Source organism: Pristiophorus japonicus, chromosome 10 (genome assembly GCF_044704955.1).
Source record: "Pristiophorus japonicus isolate sPriJap1 chromosome 10, sPriJap1.hap1, whole genome shotgun sequence".
Classification (NCBI taxonomy): domain Eukaryota; kingdom Metazoa; phylum Chordata; class Chondrichthyes; family Pristiophoridae; genus Pristiophorus; species Pristiophorus japonicus.
In genome coordinates, this window is record NC_091986.1 from 96524039 (window position 1) to 96537709 (window position 13671).

Genomic DNA, 13671 nt, shown 5'->3' on the forward strand with positions numbered 1-13671 from the left:
ATAATTGTGTCTTTTATTAATATTACTACTGCTCCTCCTTTCAAAAATTCCCTGTCCTTTCGATAGATCAATAATCTGGAATATTTAGCTTCCAATGATGTTCAGGTTGTAGGTCTCTGTAATGGCTACTACATCATACTTTGGTTCGGTATTCAACAAACAACCTTCCGGATATAAAAGGGGTCAGAGGGTCTAGTAAGAAGGAGGAACTGAGGGAAATCCTTATTAGTCGGGAAATTGTGTTGGGGAAATTGATGGGATTGAAGGCCGATAAATCCCCAGGGCCTGATGGACTGCATTCCAGAGTACTTAACGAGGCGGCCTTGGAAATAGCGGATGCATTGACAAACATTTTCCAACATTCCATAGACTCTGGATCAGTTCCTATGGAGTGGAGGGTAGCCAATGTAACCCCACTTTTTAAAAAAAGGAGGGAGAGAGAAAACAGGGAATTATAGACCGGTCAGCCTGACATCGGTAGTGCGTAAAATGATGGAATCAATTATTAAGGATGTCATAGCAGCGCATTTGGAAAGAGGTGACATGATAGGTCCAAGTCAGCATGGATTTGTGAAAGGGAAATCATGCTTGACAAATCTTATGGAATTTTTTGAGGATGTTTCCAATAGAGTGGACAAGGGAGGACTAGTTGATGTGGTGTATTTGGACTTTCAGAAGGCTTTCGACAAGGTCCCACACAAGAGATTAATGTGCAAAGTTAAAGCACATGGGATTGGGGGTAGTGTGCTGACGTGGATTGAGAACTGGTTGGCAGACAGGAAGCAAAGAGTAGGAGTAAATGGGTACTTTCAGAATGGCAGGCAGTAACTAGTGGAGTACCGCAAGGTCCTGTGCTGGGGCCCCAGCTGTTTACATTGTATATTAATGATTTAGACAAGGGGTTTAAATGTAGTATCTCCAAATTTGCGGATGACACTAAGTTGGGTGGCAGTGTGAGCTGCGAGGAGGATGCTATGAGGCTGCAGAGTGACTTGGATAGATTAGGTGAGTGGGCAAATGCATGGCAGATGAAGTATAATGTGGATAAATGTGAGGTTATCCACTTTGGTGGTAAAAACAGAAAGACAGACTATTATCTGAATGGTGACAGATTAGGAAAAGGGGAGGTGCAACGAGACCTGGGTGTCATGGTACATCAGTCATTGAAGGTTGGCATGCAGGTATAGCAGGCGGTTAAGAAAGCAAATGGCATGTTGACCTTCATAGCAAGGGGATTTGAGTACATGGGCAGGGAGGTGTTGCTACAGTTGTACAGGGCCTTGGTGAGGCCACACCTGGAGTATTGTGTACAGTTTTGGTCTCCTAACTTGAGGAAGGACATTCTTGCTATTGAGGGAGTGCAGCAAAGATTCACCAGACTGATTCCCGGATTGACATATCAAGAAAGACTGGATCAGTTGGGCTTGTATTCACTGGAATTCAGAAGAATGAGAGGGGATCTCATAGAAACATTTAAAATTCTGATGGGTTTAGACAGGTTAGATGCAGGAAGAATGTTCCCAATGTTGGGGAAGTCCAGATCCAGGGGTCACAGTCTAAGGATAAGGGGTAAGCCATTTAGGACCGAGATGAGGAGAAACTTTTTCACCCAGAGAGTGGTGAACCTGTGGAATTCTCTACCACAGAAAGTTATTGAGGCCAATTCACTAAATATATTCAAAAAGGAGTTAGATATAGTCCTTACTACTAGGGGGATCAAGGGGTATGGCGAGAAAGCTGCATATTCTCACCATGAATTTGCATGTTCAGCCATGAACTCATTGAATGGCGGTGCAGGCTCGAAGGGCCGAATGACCCACTCCTGCACCTATTTTCTATGTTTCTACGTGTATGTTTCTATATCCTTTTAAGCTGTATTTGTGCTGCTAACTCACTTGTTTTATCTCTTGCTACATACACTTATATACAAAACTCTTCTCTGGGTAACTGCCCCCACCATGTGTGTTCCATTGGTCTTTTGGCTTGCTGTGTGAATTTCCCCTCCACCCCCTGTCCCCGCCCCCCCCCGCCGCCCCCCCCCGCCCCCAGCCCAACTAGTTTAAATCTTTTCCAACTGTTCTATTTACCCTTTCGGCAAAGACATGGGCACCTCTCTTGTTTCGAAGAAGGCCATCCTGTTTGTATAGCCTTATCAGTCTCCACCCAGGAATTTGAAACCCTCCCTTCTACACCATCCTTGCAGCCACATGTTGACAATCCTAATCTTTCTATTCCTGTCTGGTAATCTAGACTTTACTACCTTGGAGGTTCTATTTCTTAATCTAGAATTTAGCTCTTTGAAATCCATTTGCAGATCCTCAGACCTACTCCTATCTATGTCATTGGCTCCCACATGAACCATGACTTCTGGCTGCTTTGACCTCCCATTAGAGAAACGTTTTATTTGTTCTGTGATGCCCTGAACCCTGGCACCTAGGAAGCAACATACCATTTGTGACTCTGGATCTCGTCTACAAAGCAATTATCTACCCCTCTGACTATAGAACCCCCACAATCACCACTCACCTATTAATACTACCGGCACTTATTCCTTCTCAGGTAATCAGTGCTCATGGTTACCATCCTCTGTGTCGACCTTTCCTCCACATCACTGGTACCTAAACAGGTATACCTATTAGATAAATCTCCTGCCTGCTCTCACCTGTCGCTCTGCCTGCCAATAGTCACCCAGTCTCCCTTATCGGCTTCTCTACTCCGAGCAACCTATGGTGTGACCACCCTCTGGAACGTCTGCTCTAGAAAACTTTCTCCCTCCCGAATGTTGCGGAATGTGTCCAGTTTACTTTCAAGCTGTAGAACTTTCTGCTCAAGGAGGAAGCCTTCGCACACTTCATCCATGTGTATTCACCTTGCATGGTATGTGAGTCTAGGCAGGTTCACATCAAACAGGCCGTACACATTGCCCAGACTCTGATCCTGTCATTTTCTATTTACTCACTCCAATTTATGATTTTTACTTAATCATTTTGGAATTCTCTTTTTGCTACCCCTTGAAGCTGTTACATAGTAAAAATTGCAAATTAAGAGTTCAGATGAACAATTTCTTAAATAAATTACTTGGTTCTTTCTTGCCACTAGTCGGCTGTTTTGCTTTTCGTGGGTGGAAGGGCAGAGAATGTGGGTGGGTAAAATAATCCAGTAATGGATTATTGGGGCTTGTACTATGAAAAAGAAGGTGGCTGATTCATCTGCTAACACTCCTAAGTGGTGGTGACTCTATACCTGCTCTACGATTCACTATAGCCTAATCAGCAAATCTCAGTCTTTGGGAACTCTCCCAGCATAAATCATGGAGCTGTCAGTGGAGGGTGAAGTGGGTGGGAAGATAAGTTCATATTATTTTCTGAATTGTGAAAAATCATCAGCAATAATTCAGAAGCATGTGGAAGTCCAGAAGAAGGGGGTGTAACTTTAAAATTAGAGCTCGGCCGTTCAGGGGTAGTGTCAGGTAACACTTGTTCACACAAAGGGCAGTGGAAATCTGCAACTCTCACCCTCAAAAAGCTGTTGAGGCTCAGTCAATTGAAAATATCAAAACTCAGATTGATAGATGTTGTTAGGCAAGGGTATTAAGGGATATGGAACCAAGGCATGTAGATCGAGTTAAGATACAGATCAGCCACAATCTAATTGAATGGCGGAACTAGCGCAAAGAGCTGAATGGCCGACTCCTCTTCCTATGTAATAGCATTTTCATACATTTATCAGGTAGAAACTAGGTCAAAACATCATCAGACACATTTTAGTTAGAACCTGAGACTGCATGTCTGAACTGTTTCTCACAGTAGAAAGACATCCAAAAAGTGTAATGCTGCATGGGTTGTTCACTCATTATGGGCATGGTTGCAATTTTCCAACATCTGTTCCTGACGTCAAGAAGTGGTTGTGAAGCTGCCTGAAAAAAACATGAATTAAGCTTGTTAACTTGAGTTGGTGGATTTGATCCGAGCAGGCGACGTGACAGCTTGCAGACATGTTGGCTATAAGTCCAATTCTGGGGCTGGAACAGGAGTGGGCCATTTGGCTCCACCATTGTTGTGAGCCAAGACCATTCTTTACCTTTTTAATCCCTTAACACCATTTTTTCCCAAGTTGCTATCTATATCCCTGGACACTTTGATCCAGGAGGCAGTCACACCCCTTTGGTTAGGTAATGATACAGGTCTGGTTATTGGTCAGGAACCGGAGGGTGTGATTGCGACTCAGGCAGGTAAGTGGACCCCAGGAGCAGTGCTCGAGGAGCGTTGGCGTTTGCCTTATTCAACAGGTATGAGGTTCTTGCTGCCTGTGTCAATGAGAGCAAAGTCTGCAGGATGGATGAGTTTACCATACCTTATATGCATCTTGACATCTAGGTTTTGGAGTTCCACCTTTTTTCTTTATGGGAACATATTTGTTCTGGACTCTCACTATCTCCTTCTTGAATGCCTCCCGCTGCTTTGACATTGATTTACCTTTAAGTAGTTGTTTCCAGGAGGGATAGAAACATAGAAACATAGACAATAGGTACAAGAGTAGGCCATTCGGCCCTTTGAGCCTGCACCACCATTCAATAAGATCATGGTTGATCATTCACTTCAGTACCCCTTTCCTGCTTTCTCTCCATACCCCTTGATCCCTTTAGCCATAAGGGCCCTATCCAAAACCCTCTTGAATATATCTAACAAACTGGCAACAACAAATCTCTGTGGTAGAGAATTCCACAGGTTAACAACTCTCTGAGTGAAGAAGTTTCTCCTCATCTCGGTCCTAAATGGCTTACCCCTCATCCTTAGACTGTGACCCCGGGTTCTGGACTTCCCCAACATTAGGAACATTCTTCCTGCATCTAACCTGTCCAGTCCCGTCAGAATTTTATATGGTTCTATGAGATCCCCTCTCATTCTTCGAAACTCCAGTTAATACAGGCCCAGTCGATTCAGTCTCTCCTCATATGTCAGTCCTGCCATCCCGGAAATCAGTCTGGTGAACCTTCGCTGAACTCCCTCAACAACAAGAACGTCCTTCCTCAGATTAGGAGACCAAAACTGAACACAATATTCCAGATGAGGCCTCACCAAGGCCGTGTACAACTGCAGTAAGACCTCCCTGCTCCTATACTCAAATCCCCTAGATATGAAGGCCAACATGCTATTTGCCTTCTTCACCGCTTGCTGTGCCTGTATGCCAACTTTCAATGATTGATGTACCATGACACCCACGTCTCATTGCACCTCCCCTTTTCCGAATCTGCCGCCAATCAGATAATATTCTGCCTTCATATTTTTGTCACCAAAGTGAATAACCTCACATTTATCCGCATTATACTGCATCTGCCATGCATTTGCCCACTCTCCTAACCTCTCCGAGTCACCCTGCAGCCTCTTAGCATCCTCCTCACAGCTCACACCGCCACCCAGCTTGGTGTCATCTGCAAACTTGGAGATATTGCACTCAATTACTTCATCTAAATCATTGATGTATATTGTAAATAGCTGGGGTCCTAGCACTGAGACCTGCTGCACCCCATTCTGAAAAGGACCCGTTGATCCCGACTCTCTGCTTCCTGTCTGCCAACCAGTTCTCTATCCACGTCAATACATTACCCCTAATACCATGTGCTTTAATTTTGCACACAATCTCTTGTGTGGGACCTTGTCAAAAGTCTGTTGAAAGTCCAAATACACCACATCCACTGGTTCTCCATTGTCCACTCTACCAGTTACAGCCTCAAAAAATTCTAGAAGATTTGTCAAAGCATGATTTCACTTTCATAAATCCATGCTGACTTGGACCAATCCTGTCACTGCTTTCCAAATGCGCTGTTATTTAATCTTTAATAATTGATTCCAACATTTTACCCACGACTGATGTGAGACTAACCAGTCTATAATTCCCCTGTTTTTCTCTCCCTCCTTTTTTAAAAAGTGGTGTTACATTAGCTACCTTCCAGTCCATAGGAACTGATCCAGAGTCGATAGACTGTTGGAAAATGACCACCAATGCATCCACTATTTCTAGGGCCACTTCCTTAAGTACTCTGGGATGCAGACTATCAGGCCCTGGGCATTTATCAACCTTCAATCCCATCAATTTCCTTAACACAATTTCCTGACTAATAAAGATTTCCTTCAGTTCCTCCTTCTTGCTAGACCCTCGGTCCCCTAGTATTTCCGGAAGATTATTTGTGACTTCCTTAGTGAAGACAGAACCAAAGTATTTGTTCAATTGGTCTGCCATTTCTTTGTTCCCCAATATAAATTCACCTGATTCTGACTGCAAGGGACCTATGTTTGTCTTCACTTATCTTTTTCTCTTCACATAGCTATAGAAGCTTTTGCAGTCAGTTTTTATGTTCCCAGCAAGCTTCCTCTCATACTCTATTTCCCCACTCCTAATTAGACCCTTTGTCCTCCTCTGCTAAATTCTAAATTTCTCCCAGTCCTCAGGTTTGCTGCTTTTTCTGGCCAATTTATATGCCTCTTCCTTGGATTTAACACTATCCTTAATTTCCCTTGTTAGCCACGGTTGAGCCACCTTCCACATTTTATTTTTATTCCAGACAGGGATATACAATTGCTGAAGTTCATCCATGTGATCTTTAAATATTTGCCATTGCCTATCCACCTTCAACCCTTTAAGTATCATTCGCCAGTCTATTCTAGCCAATTCACGTCTCATACCATCGAAGTTACCTTTCCTTAAGTTCAGGACCCTAGTCTCTGAATTAACTGTGTCACTCTCCATCTTCATAAAGAATTCTACCATATTATGGTCACTCTTCCCCAAGGGGCCTCGCACAACAAGATTGCTAATTAGTCCCTTCTCATTACACATCACCTAGTCGAGGATGGCCAGCTCCCTAGGTGGTTCCTCGACATATTAATCTGGAAAACCATCCATAATACACTCCAGGAAATCCTCCTCCACCGTATTGCTACCAGCTTGGTTAGCCCAATCTATATGTAGATTAAAGTCGCCCATGATAACTGCTGTACCTTTATTGCATGCATCCCTAATTTCTTGTCTGATGCTGTCCCCAACCTCACTACTACTGTTTGGTGGTCTGTATACAACTCCCACTAGCGTTTTCTGCCCTTTGGTATTTCATACAGATTCCACATCGTTCAAGCTAATATCCTTCCTTACTATTGCATTAATTTCCTCTTTAACCAGCAACACTGCCCCACCTCCTTTTCCTTTCTGTCTCTCCTTCCTAAATGTTGAATACCCCTGGATGTTGAGTTTCCAGTCTTGGTCACCCTGGAGCCATGTCTCCGTAATCCCAATTATATCATATTCGTTAATATCTGCCTGCGCAGTTAATTCATCCACCTTATTACGAATACTCTGTGCCTCAATCGCATTGAGGCACAGAGTCTTCAGGCTTGGCTTTTTAACACACATTGTCCCTTTAGAATTTTGCTGTAATGAGGCCCCTTTTGATTTTTGCCTTGGGTTTCTCTGCCCTCCACTTTTACTTTTCTTCTTTCTATCTTTTGCTTCTGCCCCCATTTTACTTCCCTCTGTCTCCCTGCATAGGTTTCCATCCCCCTGCCATATTAGCTTAACCACTCCCCAACAGCACTAGCAAACACTCTCCCTCGGACATTGGTTCTGGTCCTGCCCAGGTGCAGACCGTCCGGTTTGTACTGGTCCCACCTCCTCCAGAACCGGTTCCAATGTCTCAGGAATTTGAATCCCTCCCTCCTACACCATTCTTCAAGCCATGTATTGATCTTACTATCCTGCTATTTCTATTCTGACTAGCACGTGGCACTGGTAGCAATCCTGAGATTACTACCTTTGAAGTCCTGTTTTTGAATTTAATTCCTAGCTCCCTAAATTCAGCTTGTAGGACCTCATCCCGCTTTTTATCTATATTGTTGGTATCTATCCTTCTAACACATCATCACTCCTCACAGCTGTAATTGTTTCCTTAACCAATTTTGTGACCCCCTCCCCTTTTATGATGTGATGCTAAATCACGTCTCAGCTTAGTTAAATTGGCCATTCCCCAATCGAGAACTTTTACACCTGGTCTATGTCCTTTTCCATAACGATGCTAAATCTAACTAAATTATGATCACTTGCACCAAAATGCTCTCCCACTGATACCCCTTCTACCTGCCCAGCTTCAGTCCCTAAAATGCAAGACCAGGACCGCTCTCTCTCTTGTTGGGCTTACTATGTACTGGCTATAAAGTTCTCCTGAATGTATTTTAATAATTCTGCTCCCTCTGTTCCTTTTACATTAATTTTATCCAGTTAATATTTGGGTAGTTGAAATCCCCGAATATTACTGCCCTATTGTTTTTGCACTTCTCAGAAATTTGCAAACAAATTTGCTCTTCTATCTCCCTCTGACTGTTTGGGGGTCTTTAGTACACTCCCAACACTGTGATTGCCCCTTTGTTGCTCTTCAGGTCAACCCGTATGCCCTCATTTAATGATCCTTCTAACATATCATCCCTCCTCACAGCTGTAATTTTTTCCTTGGCCAATTTTGCAAACCCTTTCCTTTTTATCCTCCTCTCTGTCTTGTCTGTAAATCCTGTAAATGGTTTCTCTCTATCTAACCTATCTGTTCCCTTTAATAGCTTGAAAACTTCAATCAAATCACCCTTTAACCTTCTAAATTCCAGGGAATACAACCCTAGTCTGTGTAATCTCTCCTTGTAATTTAACCCCTGGAGTCCAGGTGTCATTCTGGTAAATTTACATTGCACTCCCTCCAAGGCCAATATACCCTTCCTGAGGTGCCCAGAACTGCTCACAGTATTTCAGGTGTGGTCTAACCAGGGATTTTTTTTATAGTTGTAACATAACTTCTATCCTTGTATTCTAGTTCTCTAGATATAAAGGCTAGCATTCCATTAGTCTTTTTCATTATTTTCTGCACCTGTTCATGACATTTTAAGAAATTGGGGTTCTTTGTGCCTCCCTTTAGTGCCCCCGGGGATATGGTTTTATGTTTTTATTTTTTTATTGTTTTTTGAGTCAATACCAATTCATTAACAATAAATTAAGAAGCAAATAACTTCTAATTCTGTTTTATGGCACTATATTAGTCATTGAGATCAGTAATTGTGAAATGTCAATTGCTATCTTAATCTGTGAAATGTAGTTTTTAAATTCTTACAAGTTAATATATGTGTAGGCGTCTTAACTACCCTTTTGAAATGTACTGTTCCGTTAAATCTTAACGGTTCAATGTGTTTCATTTATTTTATTTGAATGAATTTGAGTCCGGGTCCGGCGCTGCTAACAACTCCCACAAAGTTTGGCGGGAGTTTAGCGGCAGCACTACAACATTGCACCCTGATCTCCTGCTCCTGTGATGTCATCGCCGTGCTTAGCGCCCCGGCCCCTGAAGTAGCGCAGGTCAATAATAGCGACAGCTTTAGGGGATGAGTACTTGGCGGGCGGCTACTACCGGGGCAAGAATTAAAGAGGAGGTGGCCAACTGCTGAAATAAAAAATCGTACCTTTTCGTTGCCGCACCGGATGCAATATCTCCATGGGGTCGGGGCCACGATCACTCAGCCCGGCACTCTGCTTGAGTGCCGAGCTGATCGCACAACACCCCCACTCCCCGGTGGTCCAGGTAGGTAGTCTCTTTGGCAGAGTATGCAGCTTGGGCCCTTCCCTTTAATTGAGGCAAGAGCACCTTGAGCACAGTAGCGCTACGCAGCCAAGTACGTGGCACTGCTGAGGCGTGTACCCCGTTACCACCCCAGGAAGGAAGTGGAGCATTGACTTAGCACTCCATTTCCTTCCGGGGGCGATAACTCAAATTTGTCGAGCGGGGTGGGACTTCCATGCCTGGCGCCTCCCGGATGTTACCGCCCACAAATGGGACAATAATGAATTTCTAGGCCTATGCTCCTGGACCGCCAAGTCTCTTTGGACCTCCAATGTTTTTAACTTTTCAGCATTTAGAAAGTACCCTGTTCTATCCTTTTATAGGTCCAAAGTGTAAAACCTCAGACTTGCCTACATTGAAATCCATTTGCCACAGTTTTGCCTATTCACTTAATCTATCAATATCTCTTTTTAACTTTATGCTTTCATCTACATTGCCAACAATTCCCCCAATCTTTGTGTCTTTGGAAAATTTGCACATATGGTTTTCTGTCCCATCATCTAAGTCGTTAATGAGTTCAAACAGGAGGCGGGAGTTCGAGCAGCCAGCGGCCTATAAAGGCCAGCAGTCGGGAGTCGTGGAGTTCGAGCAGGAGGTGGGAGTTCGAGCAGCCAGCGGCCTATAAAGGCCAGCAGTCGGGAGTCATGGAGTTCGAGCGGGAGGCGAGAGTTCGAGCAGCCAGTGGCCGATAAAGGCCAGCAGTCGGGAGTCGTGGAGTTCGAGCAGGAGGCAGGAGTTCGAGCAGCCAGCGGCCTATAAAGGCCAGCAGTCGGGAGTCGCGGAGTTCGAACAGGAGGCGGGAGTTCGAGCAGCCAGCAGCCTATCAAGGCCAGCTGGCGCAGCTGCAGCAGGGTGAGAAGGCAAAAAAGTAGAAAGAAATCGAAAGGTGACATCACAGCCACGGGGGTAAGTGATTGGCTGGTGATTAGTAAGTAGTTTTTCTTTTTCTTTTCTTTATCAGTAAGTAACATTTAGCATTGCTGTTTCCAAATTAAGTTTAGCTAAGGGTTAAGTCACAGCAAGAGAGCTCGGACACGTGCCATGCTCCTCCGGTACTATGTGGGAAATCAGGGATGCTTCCGGTGTCCCTGACGACTACGTGTGCGGGAAGTGCGTCCACCTGCAGCTCCTGACAGACCGCATTGCGACACTGGAGCTGCAGGTAGATTCACTCTGGAGCATCCACGATGCTGAGAATGACGTGAATAGCACGTTTAGTGTGTTGGTCTTACTGCAGGTAAAGGGTACACAGCCAGATAGGGGATGGGTGACCAACAGGAAGAGCAGTGGAAGGAAGGTAGTGCAGGGGTCCCCTGCGGTCATCCCCCTGCAAAACAGATACACCGCTTTGGGTACTGTTGAGGGGGATGATTCATCAGGGGAGGGGAGCAGCAGCTAAGTTCATGGCACCATGGGTGGCTCTGCTGCACAGCAGGGCAGGAAAAAGAATGGGAGAGCTATAGTGATAGAGGATTCAATTGTAAGGGGAATAGCTAGACATTTCTGCGGCCGTAACCGAGACTCCCTGGTGCAAGGGTCAAGGATGTCTCAGAGTGGGTGCAGGGCATTCTGAAAAGGGAGGGTGAACAGCCAATTGTCGTGGTGCATATAGGTACGAACAATATAGGTAAAAAAACGGGATTAGGTCCTCCAAGATGAATTTAGGGAGCTAGGAACTAAATTAAAAAGTAGTAATCTCAGGATTGCTACCAGTGCCACATACTAGTCAGCGTGGAAATTGCAGGATACCTCAGATGAATACGTGGCTTGAGGAGTGGTGCAGAAGGGAGGGATTCAAATTCCTGGAACATTAGAACCGGTTCTGGGGGAGGTGGGACCAGTACAAATCAGACGGTCTGCAGCTGGGCAGGACTGGAACTAATGTCCTCGGGGAGAGTGTTTGCTAGTGCTGTTGGGGAGGAGTTAAACTAATATGGCAGGGGGATGGGAACCCAGGGAGACAGAGGGAAGTAGAATGGAGGCAGAAGCAAAAGATAGAAAGAAGAAAAGTAAAAGTGAAGGGCAAAAATCAAAAAGGGCCACATTACAGCAAAATTCTAAGGGGGCAAAGTGTGTTAGAAAGACAAGCCTGAAGGCTCTGTGCCTCAATGCGAGGAGTATTCGGAATAAGATGGACGAATTAACTGCGTGGATAGCAATTAACGGATATGATGTGATTGGCATCACGGAGACATGGTTCCAGGGTGACTAAGGCTGGGAACTCAATTCAGGGGTATTCAACATTTAGGAAGGATAGACAGAAAGGAAAAGGAGATGGGGTGGCATTGCTGGTTAAAGAGGAAATTAATGCAATAGTAAGAAAGGACATTAGCTTGGATGATGTGGAATCAGTATGGGTGGATCTATGGAATACCAAAGGGCAGAAAATGCTAATGGGAGTTGTGTACAGACCACCAAACAGTAGTCGTGAGGTTGGGGACAGCATCAAACAAGAAATTAGGGATGCATGCAATAAAGGTACAGCAGTTATCATGGGTGACTTTAATCTACATATAGATTGGGTTTACCAAACTTGTTGCAATGTGGTGGAGGAGGATTTCCTAGAGTGTATTAGGGATGGTTTTCTAGACCAATATGTCGGGGAACCAACTAGGGAGCTGGCCATTCTAGACTGGGTGATGTGTAATGAGAAAGACTAATTCACAATCTTGTTGTGAGAGGCCCCTTGGGGAAGAGTGACCATAACATGGTAGAATTGTTTATTAAGATGGAGAGTGACACAGTTAATTCAGAAACTAGGGTCCTGAACTTAAGGAAAGGTAACTTTGATGGTTTGAGGCATGAATTGGCTAGAATAGACTGGGAAATGATACTCAATGGGTTGATGGTGGATAGGCAATGGCAAACATTTAAAGATCACATGGATGAACTTCAGCAATTGTACATCCCTGTCTGGAGTAAAAATAAAACGGGGAAGGTGGCTCAACTGTGCCTAACAAAGGAAATTAAGGATAGTGTTAAATCCAAGGAAGAGGCATATAACTTGGCCAGAAAAAGCAGCAAACCTGAGGACTAGGAGAAATTTAGAATTCAGGGAGGTCTTACTGCAGTTTATCCAGGGCCTTGTTGAGGCCTCACCTGGAATATTGTGTTCAGTTTTGGTCTCCTAATCTGAGGAAGGACATTCTTGCTATTGAGGGAGTGCAGCAAAGGTTCACCAGACTGATTCCCGGGATGGCTGGACTGACATATGAGGAAAGACTGGATCAACTGGGCCTTTATACATTGAAGTTTAGAAGGATGAGAGGCGATCTCATAGAAATGTATAAGATTCTGACGGGACTGGACAGGTTAGATGCGGGTAGAATGTTCCCGATGTTGGGGAAGTCCAGAACCAGGGGACACAGTCTTCGGATAATGGGTAGGCCATTTAGGACTGAGATGAGGAGAAACTTCTTCACTCAGAGAGTTGTTAACCTGTGGAATTCCCTGCCACAGAGAGTTGTTGATGCCAGTTCATTGGATGTATTCAAGAGGGAATTAGATATGGCCCTTACGGCCAAAGGGATCAAGGGGTATGGAGAGAAAGCAGGAAAGGGGTACTGAGGGAATGATTAGCCATGATCTGATTGAATGGTGGTGCAGGCTAGAAGGGCCGAATGGCCTACCCCTGCACTTATTTTCTATGTTTCTATGTTTCTATGTTTACAGTGAATAGTTGAGGGCCAAAACAGATCCCTGCGGGACACATCCTGCCAATTAGAGTACCTGTCCATTATTGCCGCTCTCAGTCACTCAGCCAATTTCCTAACCAGGTCAATAATTTGCCTTCAACATTAAAAAATTGTTACGCAACATAAAGGAGCATGAGGTGGGATTAATATATCAGCATGGATAGAGGATTGATTAACGGACAGAAAACAAAGAGTAGGTATAAACAAGTCATTTTCAGGTTGACAGGCTGTAACTGGTCGGGTGCCGCAAGGATCAGTGCTTGGGTCTCAGTTATTTACAATTTATATTAATTACTTAAATGAAGGGACCGAGTTAATTTATCAAAGCTA

At 44.4% G+C, this 13671-nt stretch overlaps 1 protein-coding gene across 1 annotated transcript in view; it reads left to right on the forward strand.

Moving 5' to 3' along the window:
- The window catches only part of LOC139274773 (short transient receptor potential channel 6-like), a 277996-nt gene that overhangs the window by 203353 nt on the left and 60972 nt on the right, over window positions 1–13671 (forward strand). The gene's annotated exons all lie outside the window — the stretch shown is intronic.